Genomic DNA, 18922 nt, shown 5'->3' with positions numbered 1-18922 from the left:
ACCAAGTGCAGCCCAACGGGAACAGAGTTAGAGCCAGACTGACTACTGGGTTTTAAATCCAGCACTGCCTCTTCCCAATTTGGGGACTGCAGGCGATGACCTAAATGCTAAATGCCTTTCTTTCCTGATCTGTAAATGAACGGGCAATCTGGCCTAGAGTGTTTCCCCGAAAATAAGCCCTACCCATAAAATAAGCCCTAGCAGGATGTCTAGGCACGTGCGCAATAGAAGCCCCACCCCGAAAATCAGCCCTAGTGCCGGGCGTGGCTGCGCAGCATCTGCACAACCCGTGCGTGTCGTCGCGGAGCGGGAAAGGACACGAGCAGCCCTTCTCATCCGCCCCATCGTGACAGCTACTGTCCCAGAGGTGACTGGAAAGGTGTGGGCAGCCCCACCACCAAGGCCGGCTCCCCCTGTCGGGTCTCAGGCGTCCTGTGCGTGCTGCAAGCTGAGGCTTTGAGGGGAAAATGACACATGCCCTGACAATAAGCCCTAGGGTGTCTTCTTAAGGAAAAATAAATATAAGAGCCCGTCTTATTTTCGGGGAAACACGGCATCTCATAGAGAATGTTGTGAGGGTCAATTAAATGAGTGCGCGCAAGGTCCTCGGACCCGTGCTCGCCATGTGGCAAGTCAGTACGCGCCCGCTGTGGTGCCGATTGTCGTAGTTACCGACACAGTTGTGACATGTCACCATGGCAACTGTCAGTCGTAGCTCAGGAACATCCCAGAAGAGGTGCTTTCATTGGTTAGCTTTGGAATGTGACCAATATAGACAGTGTTTCTAGAGAGAGAAATATATATATATATATATATATATATACACACACACTCCAAATTTTAAAAATAATGTTTCCAGATAAAAGTATTTTAGAATGCCATCTGTTTATACATAAGAGATGGCCAACTTGTTGGAATTTCAAGAAACATATTTAAATGCTGACATCTCGTTATCAAAGACAGTTTTCCGTAGGGTACCAAGTTTGTTCAGATCATCTTTGCAGGGCACATGTGATGCATGGTAACGTGTTTTGTGGCCCTAAATGTCTCCGAATGGAGTCATGTGTGATAAGTCACTCATCCCGCAGGGACACTGAGTGACAAACGCATGTTCGCTGGATGGAGCTGATAACAGGAGACCGCATGGGTCCGGCCACCCTGCGACCGGACGACAAAGTGAAGGCCAAAGGCAGCTGAGAAGCGGCTACGGACACTCCTGCTGAGTGAGGCCACAAGAACAGCAAAGGAACTGGCCACGGCCCAGGAGCCCGCAGAGGCCCTAACCCGGAGAACCCTGAGTCCCCCTCGGACTACTGCAGTCCCCAGAAGCTCTGCTGGGAAAAGACTACCGTGTGTCCCTGAAAATCAGACAGGGTCTTCTATTTATCTTTCCTCAAGAAGACACCCTAGGGCTTATTTTCAGGGCATGTGTTATTTTTTTTTTAAGTGCGGTACAACCATCTACATTGATTCAAATAGAGTGAAATCGTCTTCTTCTGGAACATCATCCTCACTCTCCAAACCCTGAATTCCATCCCAAATTTCTTGGGACTCTGTTTCCTTTAGAACCACTGGCCCCGATCTCTCATGACGAACCATAGAGCTGTCACGGGGCGGATGAGAAGGGCTGCACGTGTCCTTTCCCGCTCCGCGACGACATGCACGGGTTGTGCAGATGCTGCGCAGCCACGCCCGTCACTAGGGCTGATTTTCGGGGTGGGGCTTCTATTGCACACATGCTTAGACATCCTGCCAGGGCTTGTTTTATGGGTAGGGCTTATTTTGAGGGAAACACGTACCATCCCGCCCAACTCCTGCAGGTGGCCCTTTTTAAGTCACTCTGGCCTGCCTTCTTCTGTGAGTGCTGGTCTCCCAAGCTGCTCTATGTGGCTAGTTCTCCCCCCTCCCATTACTGCTGTGTGTGTTGAATATGTTTGCATCCCTTTTGCATGCAAGCCAAGAATTCAAAAGCATTTAATTGGCCACTGAGTCACTGTGGAAGCTCCCAGCGGCCACCTGGTTAGAAGTTTGCACAGCAAGGCCAATTGGAACTCAACACAATGACATGTTCTTCAGCTGGATTTTATGTGCAAAGATTCCTGGAATCCAGGAAACACCACCTGACATGTCCAATGCCTAATTCAGTGTCCAGGGTTCATTTTTATTATTAATAGAAGCTGCCAAGAGAGTGGTGTCATCTACAATTTTCTCCCTTCGGTGCTGCCTAACAGAGCCCTCCCTCCCTCCCTCCCTCCCTCCCTCTCTCTCGTTACCTCCCTACCCATTCCCTTCTCCTTCCATAACACACACATGAACTTGAACTTGAGCTTCAAGTTCAAGCCTGTTGGGTGGACTGTTTTTCAGTGCTCCTGCGAAGCCATGAATGTGTGGGTGGGTGTGAATGCTATTTCTCATGATCCGATTGGGACGGTAATGGCCTATATTACTGTCCTCCTCCCACCCCCAAGATCCATAAATACACTGAAAGGGTTTTGTGCGATAGCTGCTTCCCAGAATTGCTCCTACATTCACAAGCCGGGTCCACTCCATTATTTCTTCCCCGAGGCATGCTTAATGCTGTTTGCAAAAATGTCTTAACACATCAGATTTTAAGTCTTTCCAGATCATTGTCGATTCACAAATGCTATTTAGGAAAAAAAAAATCCAATTCTATATAAACAAAACCTCTTTGAAAGCTTCTTGAAGCCACCGACCCATCTCCAGTTTCTAATCTACGCCCAAGTTTCTCGTCTTTTACACTCTCTCTCATTGACTTGGGAGGAAGCTTGGGCATTTGCAAGAGAAGAATCAAAGTTACACCAACCCCTCTCTTATCAAAACATGAACGTTCACTCAGAGCAGAACACTAAGGAACAGTTGCTGGTACTTTCTTACAGAGGTAACTAGAATTCAAGTAACTCTCTGCCTCATAGCAATCTGTTGATCCTTGATAAATGGCATGAAAACCCAGCACTAGGTTGTCCGGCTCACACTTGAGATATCTGCTCCTGCAAAATGGTAAGCACCTCCACGATGCCCATTTTATTTTAGTGTTTAACTCCTTCCAAGTGTTGGGCATACAATTTTGTCTGTTTCTATTCTAAAATGTTTGTAAACATGAACTTATTCATTTCACTATCAATTGAATCAGCGTGTTAGGTAATTTTTCCTACATAAGCGTTCATAGCAGAACATGGGAGACTGCTGACCCATGAAGTCTAGAAGCACAAGGAGGCATTGCACACCTGTCAACCAGAAAGTAGGTCTCTCTAGGGTGAGCAGAGTTGGAGAAGAAAAGAAGCTCATCTGTTGGCTGTGTTTCTCCCACTATTGTTTTTCTTCTTCAGGGAGTATTTCCCATTAAAATCCATCGACTCTTCAATCATTCTTTATTTTTTTTTAATTTTATTTTTATTATTTTTTATTTTTTATTTTTTTTTATTCCAGCATGGAACATCGTGGAACTGAATCTTCAATTATTCTTACGTAATATCCAAACTGTCTCAACATTTCCCAAACTCCCATCGGGGCTACTTAAGGGGAGAATGGCTGAGTGACTAGTGTCTTCACATGTGGCTAGGAGGCACTTTAACATAATTCAATACTCAGACGATACTTGGGCTCGAATCTCTGAGAGCGCTGCGACTTCTACATAAGGCCCTGGACCAGTCACTTCCCCCCACCTCGTGCCTCAGTTTACTCTGCTATAATGAGCAAATCATAAAAGAGCCTATCTCATAGGACTGTCGCAAGGATTAAATAATTAATACGTGGAAGTGTTTAAATTGGTGTCTGTTACCCAGTAAATGCTCAAAAAGTTACCTTATGAAAAAAATATTTCTGTAAACCTACTTTTTGTCTCTCTCTTGGTTGTTTTATTGTCATGAACGTTAGCACTGGAAAGTGAATCCATTAATGACCCCAATCCCACACCTCAACTTAATCACTGAAGTCAAGAAGATTAAGTGACCTCTTTGATGTGGTTGTGTAGACAATTATGATGGACATCAGGAAAAAGCGCTAAAGTCTACTTATTTTCTTCCGTGATTCTTTCTACTTTATGAGGATACCAGTTCTTGAAAGAGAAAGCCTGGTTTTCTTCCATTTTGTGTAAATATGTACATTCACCACTATGCTGATATTTCTCAATTTATTGAATAAAACTATTACTACTACTTCACTCAGTCAACTGGTGGTTGACCACCTCTTCATCACGTCATTATCAAAACTACTGTCCTTTCCCATTTCAGGCACCTAAAAAGGAGAGACCAATACTATTCACACCGAAAAAACAAACAGATGGATATATTAAGTAATACGTCTAATGTCAACACATGTAATAATAGCAAAGCCATAATTAAAACCCGGAACACTTGGTTCCGAATCTCCCGAATCTCTTGTAGAAGGGACTCTACCATAAAAACGAAGGACGTGACTGCAGATCTGTGGCCTGATTTTTGCCTGTCAGACATTCATATCACCTCCTTTGGTAACAGCTCCTCAGATTTTGATTTGGGAAGCTACCCCTCTCCCACTGGATATATTCTTAGCAGGACTGCCATGCAAATTAGCCCAAGATTTTTTCTACCTTTCTTTCTATACAAAGGAAATGGGCATGACCCAAGCCAGGCGAATCGTTCACTCTTTCACTAGAATGAAGTTTTTCATTCAAACAATACAAGATCTAGAGCAAACTCTCAGAGGGACCTTAAGCAAGGACCCAAGAATCTCTGCTTCTTGGATTTCTAAAGAGGCGTCCTGAAATTCCTGAATCCTGCTTCTCTACTTGTTTTCGCAGATTTTTCTCTCCAATCCTCTTTCTTTCCAATAAATTTGATTTGTAATAATGCTATCCAGAATCAGTATCTGTTTCTTATGACTAATAAACTATCACTGAACAATAAATGGGCATTTATCTTAAACATAGCTATACTTAAAATCTGCTCTCTTATTTATTGGTGTAACACCTAGCATTTCCACCCCTTATGACGTCAGCAAGGGTCCATTCTCTGTTCATGCACCTCAATTTCGATTGGCTTCAGCCACGGGTCTGGAGTTGGGCGATCCTATCAATAAACTCCCCTCACTATAAGTTACAGGTTAGGCAAACGGCATGCGACCTACGTTGGTAACATTAGAGCTAATCACAGGTATTTTACCGAAACAAATTGGAAAGGAATAGCTTTCTGGTCAAATGGAGAGAGAATAGCTGAGTGAAGACTATTAATATTAAAGTAGATCCAAGACATTGGAAGAGTCTTCATTCTGACAAAGTGTTTGAGCTCAAGAATCCAACTATCCCTGGACTTTTCAATCATCTAAGCCAGTATGTTGCCTCCCTCCCACCTTTTCGTGAGTTACATTTCTGACACTTGCAAAAAAAAACAGTCTCATTTCAATATATTATGATAGCCAGTGAAAACTCCTATCATGATTTAGTTCTGCTGCTAACGAACACATGAGGGTAAATGCTACCATTTTATGCTTTTTAAGAGTAACTGTAACTTGGAAAAGGCAGCTTCCATTCGCTGAGTTCTTACCACGTGTTTTTTTACAGTGACAGAAATGTGATGTTCATCTTTTCAACAGTGACGACGATGCCATGTGAGGTAGGAAGGCTCGTTATTTCTATTTTTGTAGATGATGAAGTTCAAGAGGAAAATTATTACATTAATTGTCCGAATATATACTGAAAAAAGTGGGAACAGGGTACAATGCTAGTTCTCTGGGAACTCAATGTTTCTACCTTCTATGGTGAATGAACTGAAAAAAAAAAGATGTCAAGCGTAATAGGATATGCACTCTAGAGGCAACAGGTACTATCTGCTAGAACTATAATAAAAGCAAGTCACACAGAGATGCCAAATTATTCTAGAATAAATGCATAGCCCCTTATTTTCAAATGCCTGAATTACGAACCTTTCATAATTTCCCATTGATTCATATAAATGATGAAATTACAAATGGCCAAAGGTAATCCAAAAAGAAATTACATCTAATGTAGAAAATGATTACTATATGGCATTAAACGATGACTTTTACAGTTTAATGAGCTGAATATTGCCAGAGAGACACCTTAACTAATACTGAAATAATTTGAATAAAAATTGTAAGCAGAAATTCTAGCTGAAATCTATTTTTCTTCTCATCTCTAGATAATTCTTTAACTTCCAGCAAGTCTTAGCTCAATCAGAATGCCCTTGAGAATATGCCTTTTTGAATATGCTTAATGTTAAGTGAAGTTTATTTATGGGAACAAATTAGAGCAATGCCACTCTTAGGCTTTGTGTGGTTTGATCCTGAAACAAATGTTTGTGATGAAATAATAAAACTCCTTAAAATAGAGTTTTATTATCATGCAAATTCGCCAGGAGCAGACAACAGAATGTAAGGCAGCATGAGAACTTTCATAATGACTAAGGAGATAAATGGGGAAAACCATAATGAGGAATAGAGAAGGAATCTTGTGTTACACAATTTCAGAAAGGAAACTCAGACTTTTCTTATTATGTTCTGTGGTGGACAGACCTAAGGTAACCTAATGCATCCCACCATAGTATAATCCCTTCCCTGAGAGTGCAGATAGATCGTGTGACTTGCTTCCTAACTAATAGAGTATGGCAAAGTTAGTGGGATGTTAAGATATTCTGCCAGGAGCAGTGGTTTGGAGAACAGGTTTGAAGAAATGTATTTTTCTCTGTGAACACCCTCCACTGTACTCCTCCTTTCTCTCTCTCTGTCTCTCTCTCTCTTTTTTTTTTTTTTAGACAGAGTCTCACTCTGTTCCCCAGGCTAGAGTGCCGTGGCGTCAGCCTAGCTCACAGCAACCTCAACCTCCTGGGCTCAGGCAATCCTCTTGCCTCAGCCTCCCGAGTAGCTGGGACTACAGGCATGCGCCACCATGCCCGGCTAATTTTTTCTATATATTTTTAGTTGGCCAATTAATTTGTTTCTATTTGTAGTAGAGACAGGGTCTCGCTCTTGCTCAGGCTGGTTTCAAACTCCTGACCTTGAGTGATCCTCCGGCCTCGGCCTCCCAGAGTGCTAGGGTGACAGGCGTGAGCCACTGCACCCGGCCACCCTCCTACTTCTTAAATAGGAAATAAGACATGGATGTCAAGGTGAGCAGCAGGATGTATATGGACCGCTACTATGGAACTGTGTCCTGTTCTGAACAAGAAATTTCTGGATGTAGTTTGTCTTGGATGGCCAAGGGTGAAAAAGGCACCAAAGAGACTTTGATATTTGAGCTATTCTAACTGATATTTGAGCTATTCCCTCAGTCAAAAGATAAAAGCACCAGGAAATAGCCCATCCATTGCCATTCTGTATATGAGAAACAGAGACCAAGGAGAAGAGAAAATTAGATGACAGAGCAGCTCATCAATATAAAGAAGAAACCGTGAACAGATCAAGTTCCTTTGCATAGCAACCTGCCTATAGGTTCCTCTGCAACATCTTCCACCTGGAAAACCCCTGGGCTGGCCATGCATATTTCTGTCGCCCAGCTTTGATTTGATTTTCCAACAGTATCTTTGTGAGGATGATATAGACATAGGAGGTTCTCATTAGCCGGTGTGTAGACAAGATCAGGCCAAGAGTAGACTTCTCCATGTACTGATGAGTGAACAAAAAAGTACTCAAAGTAAAACACGAAAATTTTCTATATAAAAGGAGAAAGGGAGCTGGGCGTGGTGGCTCACAACTGTAATCCTAGCACTCAGGGAGGCCAAGGCGGGAGGATTGCTTGAGGTCAGGAGTTTGAGACCAGCAAGAGTGAGTCTCCATCTCTACTAAAAATAGAAGAAATTAGCCAGGCATGGTGGTGCATGCCTGTAGTCCCAGCTACTCGGGAGGCTGAGACAGGAGGATCGCTTGAGCCCAGGAGTTTGAGGTTGCTGTGAGCTAGGCTGACGCCACAGCACTCACTCTAGCCTGGGAAACAGAGTGAGAAAGAAAGAAAAGAAAGAAAAGAAAAGAAAAGAAGAGAAGAGAAGAGAAGAGAAGAGAAGAGAAGAGAAGAGAAGAGAAAAGAAGAGAAAAGAAGAGAAAGAGAAAGAGAAAGAGAAAGAGAAAGAAAAGAAAATTTCATTCATAAGGACATTTGTCTAGCCTTTAAGACTTCTAAGATATTATTATGCATACTCACTTTTTTAAATACCCATTAATAACTCTCTCAAGGTAGAAAAGAAATTTACCTTTAATACCACTTAGAACACGTGAGGAAACAGAGTCAGACGATAAGCTATGCAATTTGCCCAAAGTCACAAAGTAAGTGCCAGAATCAGAACAGGAACTTAACTTTTAACTCCATAATCTCTATTCTTTCCAACATACTAAGCCATTTGGAATGATCAGAAATGCTAGGTCTTGCCCTGGATTTTCTAAATCAGAGTTTCAGGGGATAATTTTTAAAGTATATATTTTTAGCAAATTCCCCATGTAATGTTTATATACCACTAGGTATGTTACCACCTTCTTATACCATTCATCCATTTTTGTAGGGGTCGCTTTGTAAAATACATAACAAATATATAATTTCATGAAAAACAGAGAGTATGTTGTCTCCCTTTGAAAGAGGTTTAAATAGGGACATGCCATTATTTGCAAATAAGGTTCTTAGGACTTTCTGAACACTAATCTCAGAAAAATCCTGAGGTATATGAAGAATCCAATGTTACAAACTCTGCAACCTTCTTAGGAAATATCTGCGGGTATCTGAATAACTATGGGAAGAAAATAAGAACAAAAAACTCAAAGCCAAGATTATTTCTTCCGGTGATGAGCAAATCATATTCTTTTCCTCTGTATGTATTTTTCAAACCTGCCAGCATTTCCTCTCCCTTATAGTCTGCCTCAGGAATATTTAGGAGATCTCTGAAATCTGGCTAGAGATGAAACAAACATGTGTTCAGTGATTAAATATGTAGAGGTGTGATGGTTGAAGATCAAGAACTTGTCTATGTGTGTAGAAGAGTTTGTTACTCTTTTCATTCAACAAACATTTACACACCAGGCATGAAGCAAGATATGGGAAATATAAAGAAAAACAAAACATAGCTCCCTCTTCCAAAAATCCACAATATAGTGAGAAAGATAATAAGGAAACCAATAGAATGAATTCTACCGAGCGTTCTTTTCTTTCTTTCTGAATCTCGAATACTTAACATAGGGGGCCTCAAACTTTTCAAACAGGGGGCCAGTTCACTGTCCCTCAGACCATTGGAGGGCCGGACTATAGTTTAAAAAAAAACAAAACTATGAACAAATTCCTATGCACACTGCACATATCTTATTTTGAAGTAAAAAAACAAACGGGCAAAAACACCTGTATGTGGCCCAAGGGCCGTAGTTTGAGGACTCCTGACTTAGAACATTACCTGGGACAGATGAGCTTTGTGGTGAACATCCCAAATTAACATTGAATGAAGTTTTCAGGTGAATGCATGTTCTTCCAATAATACTTTCTTTTTGTTTGTTTTTTGGTTTTTTTTTAAATAAGGTAATTAAGACGGAATGAGAGACTAAGCAAGAAATCCAATAAAAGGCCCTTTGTCCCTCTTCCATGGCAAATACTTGTCATGCATCTATCCTCATCTGAAGTGGCAGGTGCTTCATTCAGTGAGCTGCACGGATGGCTCCCAGCACCAAGTCCCTCATTCCCCAGCCGCTGGGAGCCTGGTGGATTCTTCTAGAATTGCCCTTGTCCAAGGTCATGATCCCTCTGCAGGGGGCAGCCCACATCCAGTGAGTGACTTGTCCCTGTGACCCCAGGCAGAGCAACAATGAAGGGCTCACCCACCCCAGATTGCTCTGTGGGACCACGTGAGTGAGGTCCTGGCTGTGACTGCAGAGAAGACCATGCCCTTCCTCTGCCTTCCTGGCCCCTCTTCCCTCACAGGTGTGCTCCAGAGTTCTCCCCAGTGAGCCTCCTGCACATACGCCTGTGCCTCGTAGCCTGTTTCCCAGAGAACTCAAGTTCAGACGCCGCATATTGCGATCTGTGCTGTATTTGCATAACTGCGATCAAGCCAATTAACACCCCTAGCTGCATTCCTACACTGCCTGTGACATTGCGAGATCCAAGTGGCGGTGATCTCCAAGGGCCTTCCTACCTCTGAAGTTGTGTGAGTCCACTACTTAACACTCTTATTATAAGATAAATGAGCTGCAAATGCCGTAGATCAGGCGTCTTCAAACTATGGCCCGTGGGCCACATGCAGCCCGCCTAGGACACTGATCCGACCCTCTGGGTGTTTTTGCCGCCGCTGCCTGTCCTGCTCAGCAGCCGCCGCGTCCCGGCCCATGGTGTGCACTCTCCAGCGGTCTGAGGGACAGAGAACTGGCCCCCTGTTTAAAAAGTTTGAGGACCCCTGCCTTAGATGTTCGAAAGAAAGAAAACCACGATCCTTATCCATCTTGAACGAGAGGATAATACTGTTCACATCCAATGTTCGTATCAAGATGATACAACAATACCTTTTTTTTCCTTTGTCTTCTAGAAGAGAATTGTCTCGGAATTTTGTTTCTGACGGGTTGAGCTGGTTTTCTATAAAGTGGAGTCTTCACTGCCTTGAGAAGGGATGGAAAGAACTAGCTAGTGAGTATTTTACCAGCACTGAGAGGGTGGGAAAGGAAACATATAAAAATGGAACAGAATCTGGGTAATAAAAGTCTGAAAGGGTCTCCAAATACTTGTGAGTTTTGATCCGAGTTTCATAAGACCGAAGCAACAAGCAGCAAGAGTTACTCTAATGCTGCTCACAGCCCTCCTTTTGCCCCATCACTGCTCCCTGGGCTTTGCCAGGGCTGCAAACACACTCTTAAGGGATACAAACTCAGCATGTGGCATCTCCTCAGTGCCAGGCACACAATGAGTACACGATACAGTATTTGTGGAGTGTTGTCAGGTATTGCTTATCATTGAATCTCGTTTTGAGTACATGCAGCATCCGGCACAAAATAATCGCTCCAATACATGGCGCTTGGTTAGCGGATGAATGGGTGAGTGGATCAAAACATAAATGAAATTTACAGTGTTCTTTCTCTCACTCCCACTCAGCTTTAGCCAGGTAAGCCTCCCTTCTCTTTTCGCTGGCAACTATGATTCTCAGGAATATCCTCCTCCTTCATCCCTTTCTGTGCTCTCGAGAGAGCAGGTTTCCTAGTTGTGGATTCTCCAGTATTCCAGACGTTTCTTTCTCAGTGCTTACTGCAGTTTGCCATGATATATTTTCATGATGATTTCACTAATGTCTATCTTCAAAGGTCCACACAGGCTGGACTCTTTCTATTTTTTTGTTTGTGTGTGTGTGTTGCTTTTCATTATCACTGGAAATTAGTACCATGCCTGAGACATTAATAAATATTATTAATTTCATATTTTAATTTAATGATTTAATTAAATTACTATAATTAAAAATTATATAATGTTAATTATATGACTATATAAATAATATATATAAATTATATAAATATTTATATAAATATAAATATTTTATATATAAATATATAATTATATATAATTATTTTACTTTAATTATTTTAATATTATTAATATTATAAATGCTGGCACTTAATAAATATTTATTGGACAGAGGAGTGGATGAATGGATACTGAATGAATGAATAGAGAGAGAAAGAGAGAGAGAGAGAGAGAATCAAAGAAACCAGGCAGATATTTTGGTTTCCCTACCATTCAGCGGAAATTAAAAAAAACTAGGACTGGATCTAAATCTCAGTGATGAACGAAAAAGAAAAAGGGTGGGTGAGGGGAGAGAAAAAGACTAAAGGGAATGAGAGAAACTGACGACACGTGTGCAAAACCATGCCTCATTTAGAAGGGAGATGAATTCCATCTTGACACACGAACCTGATGCTTCGACTGGAAATTGCGTAGAATGCAGGTCTCGGTGGCGTCACGACCAGGGAGGCTGGGTGGGAGTGTGCAGGCTTGCACCCCAACACCGTGTTTAAAGAGAGAGCCCAGCCTGAGCAACTTGCATTGGTTAGTTAGCAGAGTGGCGGTGCCAGCCAAAAACAGTCCTAGAGGGAGGGAGACTGAGGACACGGAGTTAGGGAAATTCAAGTGCAGAAAAGTTTTAATGAACGCGGCCGCGATTAGTGCTGTCAAACGCCAGGAGGGGTCAGGAGAACATGCTGGCTCCTTTTCGCTCCTCATTAACAATTTGTGCCATTAAATCCAATGCAAAGTCTGAAGTGCAAAATGAATTTCTGCTTGTTCTTCCCTTTCATTCCTTATTGACATCCACAGTGAACAATTTTTTTTCCTTCAGGGTGACTTTTTTTTTTTTTTTTGGCTGGGAATACAGAAAGCTAATTCTGAATGCTTGGAACTTTGCTGGCGCTTTTTAATAGGTTTATATGAAATTCAATCCCCAAAATAGATCTTATCTGCTCCTGCTCAACAGGTAAGTGGATTTACTTTATTCTACCTGGTAAGAAGCAGGCCAAGGATTTAGCAGTTTAGGGGTTTCAGGCTAGCACAGCCCCACTCAGGAACCCTAGACGGGCCATCAAGTAATCCAGCTTTTCTCACTGTCTGGTTCTCTTCCCACTCGCATCTGAATCCCAGAGGGTCCTATTAAAAGTACACATTTGGGTGGGGGGGGAGGTCTTTTCTGTAACGAAGCTGATTAGGAAGGCCAAGAGGAGTTTCTACAAACTTTGCAAGTTTGTAGAACTTGCTACATGCTTTCGTTGGCAAAACTCTCCTAGAGTTCAGACAGAATTCAGCTTTTTGCATTTGACATTTAGAAGCCTTAGTTTAACCATACATATGTATTTTTTTTAATCAAAGGCGAGGTATCTTAAGTCAAAGATGAAGAAGAAAAAAAATCTACTTTTAAAATGTATGCTAAATATCACCCTGTGAAGAGGTCTGAACAATTCAGTAATAAATGGAACAATAAATACCTAGCCGGTTGGTTTATTTATTTATTTATTTATGGAGTTGTGGTTTCACTTGGGGATAAAACTGGTGAATATTATTACTTTCCACGATTTAGCACCATCACGGCTAGGGGCTTCTTCATGCAATGAGTGATTTCCATTTCTAATACTGGGTAGTCTCCATTTTATGAATTGTCATTTATCACGCTACCCTTCCCCCAGAGTAACATCGTTTAAAATGTGCAAGGCACAAAACAGAGCACTGTAATTCCCCAAAAAGCCGACACACACCGTGTGCATCACTGCCCCCATCGCTGTGTCATCTCTTTCACATCACACGCCCAGAGCCTGCAGGAAGAACAGGGCGGTCACAGAAGGCTCTCGTGGGAGCCCCGGCCTCAGCCTCAGCTGCGATGCTGAGATACTCAGACATTCCCTTTATGCAACATTCCCTGAGCATTTCCTTTATTTTTGAAAAGTGCAAGCTCTTAAATTAGAAGGAAACTTCCATTCTCATCCCATCTGTGGTGCTTTTGGTATTTCTGTTCTTGACTTGATTCTTAAAAACACATTCCTTCCGTAACACCTGGGCCTATGTTTCAATATCCCTGCTCTCCCTTGAGTTTATCAGGTTCTTTCCTTTCTTTCCTTTCCTTCCTCCCTTCCTTTCCTTCCTTTCCTTCTTTTCCTTCTCTTCCTCCTTTCCTTCTTTCCTTTCCTTCTTTTCATTCCCTTCCTTTCTTCCTTTCCTCTTCTCTTTTCTTTCCTTTCCTCCATCCCTCCCTTCTTTTACTTCCTTCCTTTCCTTCCTTCTTTTCCTCTTCTCTTCCCCCTCCCCTCCCCTCCCCTCCCCTCCCCTTCCTTCCTTCCTTCCTCCTTCCTTCCTTCCTTCCTTCCTTCCTTCCTTCCTTCCTTCCTTCCTTCCTCCCTCCCTCCTCTTTCTTCTTTCTTTCTTTCTTTCTTTCTTTCTTTCTTTCTTTCTTTCTTTCTTTCTTTCTTTCTTTCCTTTTCTTTCTTTCTTTCTTTCTTTCTTTCTTTCTTTCTTTCTTTCTTTCTTTCTTTCTTTCTTTCTTTCTTTCTTTCTTTCTTTCTTTCTTTCTTTCTTTCTTTCTTTCTTTCTTTCTTTTCTTTCCTTCTCTCTTTCTTTCTTTTCTTTCCTTCTCTTTCCTTCCTTCCTTCCTTCCTTCCTTCCTTCCTTCCTTCCTTCCTTCCTTCCTTCCTTCCTTCCTTCCTTTCTTCCTTCCTTCCTTCCTTCTTTCTTTCTTTCTTTCTTCTTTCCTGTTCTTTTCTTTCTTCTGTCATCTGTCTGTCTCTACTTTAAAGATAACAAGTTTCCCAAAGATACCCCGAGCCCCATCAGTACGCTGAATGGAACACTAATGTCTGTACAAAGATGGTAGGAAAGCTCCTTGGGTACCACTCTAACGGCTGTGGAGCCGCCGTAGCTAACAGTTGGGAACAGAGTAAACCCTGCACTTGTTCAAGCTGGTGAGACGTCTGCCAGTTCTGTGTGCAGCAAACACTGCCTTTCACCTTCCTTAGCTCACAGTCCTTGACTCAGCACTCAAGCCATTACCATCCCCTTGAGGAATGTGGCCATGGCTGGATGCAGAGATATTTTATGGGATTGAACTGTGAGCAGCTGATGCAGATGGGGCTCCTTGATAAACTAAACCAAAACATTTCATCATCTTGCCTAAAGTATCCCCTCTGTAGGAAGGGCGATGAGTTAACACACGCTGCCAGACCATCCTGTTTAAAAGTTTTACAGTCTGGCCTATCATTTTGTGTCTTTACTCACCTCTCCTTTGTACCGGAGAGCTGAGATGCACATCTCTCCTGCCAAGCCCAAACCATTGCTCCTCGGCCCTTATGTAAATAAAAGAAAATCAAAATTATCCTTCAAGGCTCATGCAACCAGCTGCATCTTTCTCTACTGCTACCCATCTCCCCTCTCACTCCTTCCTTTGGCTCTTGGCTAACCTGGTCGGCTCTATTCATCAAACACCTTGCAACTGGTTCATACTCTTCTGTAAGCCTCACTCCTGCCTGACCTCCACATGCCTTTGAGTTGCTCCTCATCCACAGACAGCTTCTTAGTTCCATGCATTTTCCAGTATATTCCGCATTGTCTATACCTGCTGCAGTGCTGTCTCTACTTGGCTTTTGATGTTTTCAGAATTGCACCATTTTAAAGCTTTTAATCAAGCTCCCGATATCCTGGCAATGACCTCCACTGCTCAGAGCACACTCTCTTTGGAAGTTTAACCTCTGTACTTTCTCTGTGGCTGGTCTCCACCTCTAATGTTCTTACTCCTTTATCTATCCAACTTTGGTCCTTTGCTTCATTCACTTATTGATTCAAATATTTCTTTCTTCTTCTTTTTTTTTTTTTCTTTGAGACACAGTCTCACTTTGTTGCCTGGGCTAGAGTACAGTGACTTCACCCTAGCTCACAGCAACCTCAAATTCCTGGGCTCAAGGGATCCTCCTGCCTCAGCCTCCCAAGTAGCTGAGTCTGCAGGCATGTGCCACCATGCCCGGCTAAGTTTTTCTATATATTTTTAGTTGTCCAATTAATTTGTTTCTATTTATAATAGAGGCGGGGTCTTGCTCTTGCTCAGGCTGGTTTCAAACTCCTGACCTTGAGCGATCCTCCTGCCCCAGCCTCCCAGAGTGCTAGGATTACAGGTATGAGCCACCATGCCCAGCCTTCATTCAAATATTTCTTAACTTCCTAGTATTTTCCAGAAATTAGTCATCTTTGGGAATATAGCACTAAATAATACAGATGGTCCCTGACTCGTGATGGTTCAACTTAGGATTTGTTAAATTTACGACGATGTGAATGTGATACACATTCAGTAAAAACTATCCTTCGGGTACCCATACCACCATTCTGGCTTTCACCCTATAGTACAGCATTACATGAGATAGTCAACGCTTTATTAGAATAAAATAAGCTTTGTGTTAGATAATTTTGCCCAACTGTAGGCTAACGCTTGGGTTCTGAGCATGATTAAGGTAGGCTAGGCTAAGCTACAATGTTCAGTGGGTTAGGTGTATGAAACACACTTTAACTTTAGGATGCTTTCAACCCACTCTGTGTTTATCAGGATATAGCCCCATCATAAGTTGAGGAACATCTATACAGACAAGATTTCTGAAATTGCAGACGGCATATGCAGCCATGCTCTTGCCAAAACCTCAAATCACTTGATCTCGTATCCATCACACCCTCCTGAAAAATCCTATCCAGGATTGTGTTAAATGCTCAGCACCGTTGCTCCGACATGCAGATTATGAGTGCCTCTAGAAAACACCCACTGCTGAGAAGTACGGAGTGATGCCACGATTTGGTCAAATAAAATAATTGGTTTTAGGGACTATAATCAGATGTATCTCAGTAATTATCCTTGATATTCTGAACACCCATAAGACACAACACAGCCCCGTGATTTAAAAAGAAAAAAAAAAAGATGACAGCTAGTCTCGATTACAGCTGGTGCTACGTACGTCGCTCTCTGAGAAAGCCTCTCTCCATCTCATTCTCTTCTGTTCCTTCACCAGCAGCACGGCCCCTGGCACACAGAAGGCGCTCCATATGGATTTCTTAAATACATCTGCATCCCGCAGATGAGAAAACCAAGCCCAAGAGAAGTGATGCAACTTGAGCAAGGTCACACAACAGCAAGTAGAACAGCAGCAATAGCAACCTGGGGACGGTAGCTGCAGACCACCCAGCCTCGAGCCCGTGGCACTGCACTCTCATTCTTTGTGTCTCCTCATTGCCAGCCACCAACTAAGGAGGATTCTGAGCCCAGGGAAGGCCAGGGCCATGTCTATGTTGCACCCTCTTCTAGTATCACTGCCACTTGAAAACATACAAACATATGAAAAAATGCTCAACATCTCTAATCATCAGGGAAATGCAAATCAAAACTGCAATGAGATATCACTTATCTCCACTGAGAATGGCCTTTATCAAAAAGTCCCCAAACAACAAATGCTGGTGTGGATGCGGAGAGAGAGGAACACTCCTACACTGCTGGTGGGACTGCAAACCAGTGCAGCCTCTGTGGAAAGCAATATGGAGATACCTGAAAGCGATACAAGTAGGTCTACCATTTGATCCAGTAATTCCAATTCCATTACTGGGCATCTACCCAAAAGATCCAATGATACTCTACAAATGGGACACCTGCACTCAAATGTTTATAGCAGCACAGTTCACAGTCTCAAAGGTGTGGAAACAACCCAAATGCCCATCAATTCATGAGTGGATTAATAAAATGTGGTATATGCATACCATGGAGTACTACTGAGCTCTAAGAAACAATGGTGATCTAGCACCTCTTGTATATTCCTGGATAGAGCTGGAACCCATTCTACTAAGTGAAGTATCTCAAGAATGGAAAAACAAGCACCACATGTACTCACCAGCAAATTGGCATTAATGGATCAACACCTAAGTGGACGTATAGGAATAACATTTATCAGGTGTCGGGCGGGTGGGAGCGGGGAGGGGGGGCATGGGCAATATATGTAACCTTAATATTTGTACCTACATAATATACTGAAATAAAAAAAGGAAAGAAAACATAGTTTCAATAAATCAAGGAGTGAATGAATGAGTAAATAAATAAATCTCTTGGAAAGGGCTCAAATGGTGGGTGAAATATTTATCCTCTTTGATTCTGAGGAACAATAATGGCTAAATATGCTGTTGTCAAAAGCACTACTGCGTTTTCTAAGTGCCTTCTCAATTTATCTTGCCATGTTCGATTTTAAGGCAGCTGTACTAAATATATCAGGCTGAGCCCATCTAAATGACCTATTTAATAACATTCCTCCTCTGTGCCTCAGACATTTCTTTTAAAAAAAGGAACAAATTTGAGTAAATATATTCCATTTTTGTGGTTATCATTACAGAGGCATCTGAAAAGATAAAATGTGCCATTTTCATTTTGGTTTTGAACAGATGTAGCAAAATCAGTAGGGTTTGGAACGAAAGTAACAAATTCTGAAATCTGTGCTATCAGTGCCTTAAAAATATTAAATATCTGCTACACGTCTACTGTTTCCTACTCCAGAGTTAACACCCTAAACATGTAGTGAGCAAAGCTGAAGCCAAGGAGGGAGAACCCTCCACTTGGCGTGGAAAGCTTGGTTTATGGAGGCACGGGGATGAGGTGTTAGCTTCTAGAGCTTCACTCCTCTTTCCCTTTGGACCTGAGCGAGGAAACGAGCACGCGAGGATGGGTACTGGGTGTCAGGACATTGTATCACTCCACTCACGTTTCTGTTGAGGCTGAGACAATGTACGTAGAAGGGATAGAATGATGGGAAAGACAGAAAAGTGAGCCTGCGGGTGGGAAGGAATGTAAGTGGCAAAGAGAGGAGAAGGCAGATGCAACGAGAAGTCTATTCCAGAGCATCAGTCCGCAAATGCAGCTGCATATGAGAACCCCAGGACACACGAGCCCTGCCCTAGCCCAGTTAACTCAGAATCCCCAGGATTCTTGGGGATGTAGGCAGCTGTGCATTTTCAAACTCTTCAGGTGTTCCCAACATTCAGTCAAGGCCAAGAACCCCTAAGTCTCTCATGTACACAGCTGTTAGGAAATGGGGTTGCAGCAGCTCACTGGGGCAGCAGTGATGAACACATTCCTTGGACTCTTGCTCCCTAGAAAGCATTGTTTCCCTTCTATGGTCTGCTATTTCTCTTTCCGGTTACATTTAATTTCTCATGCCAGCTTTCTACATCATTTTTACGTATGGCCACCCAGACCACCTCTCACCATGCAAATCACCTCTAACCAAAACTCTGGCTTCATTTTGCATACACCTCTTGTCCGTATTTTCAACTAGAAACCTTCTCCTGAACTTCCCTCCACTTAACCACTTCAGGACCAGCATCGACTACAGGCGACAGCCACAGGTGAACGCGCACAGCGACTCTGGCCGACAGCCGTGCTATGACTTTTCTAATTTTGCGTATATCAACATA

At 42.5% G+C, this 18922-nt stretch overlaps 1 protein-coding gene across 7 annotated transcripts in view; it reads right to left on the bottom strand.

Annotated features, from left to right (window-relative positions):
• Positions 1–18922, bottom strand: part of GRM7 (glutamate metabotropic receptor 7) — a 794973-nt gene that overhangs the window by 461476 nt on the left and 314575 nt on the right. The gene's annotated exons all lie outside the window — the stretch shown is intronic.

This window comes from Microcebus murinus, chromosome 28 (assembly GCF_040939455.1).
Source record: "Microcebus murinus isolate Inina chromosome 28, M.murinus_Inina_mat1.0, whole genome shotgun sequence".
Taxonomy (NCBI): Eukaryota; Metazoa; Chordata; class Mammalia; order Primates; family Cheirogaleidae; genus Microcebus; species Microcebus murinus.
The sequence above is the reverse complement of the archived record's forward strand: the minus strand, read 5'-3'. Positions and strand labels throughout refer to the sequence as shown.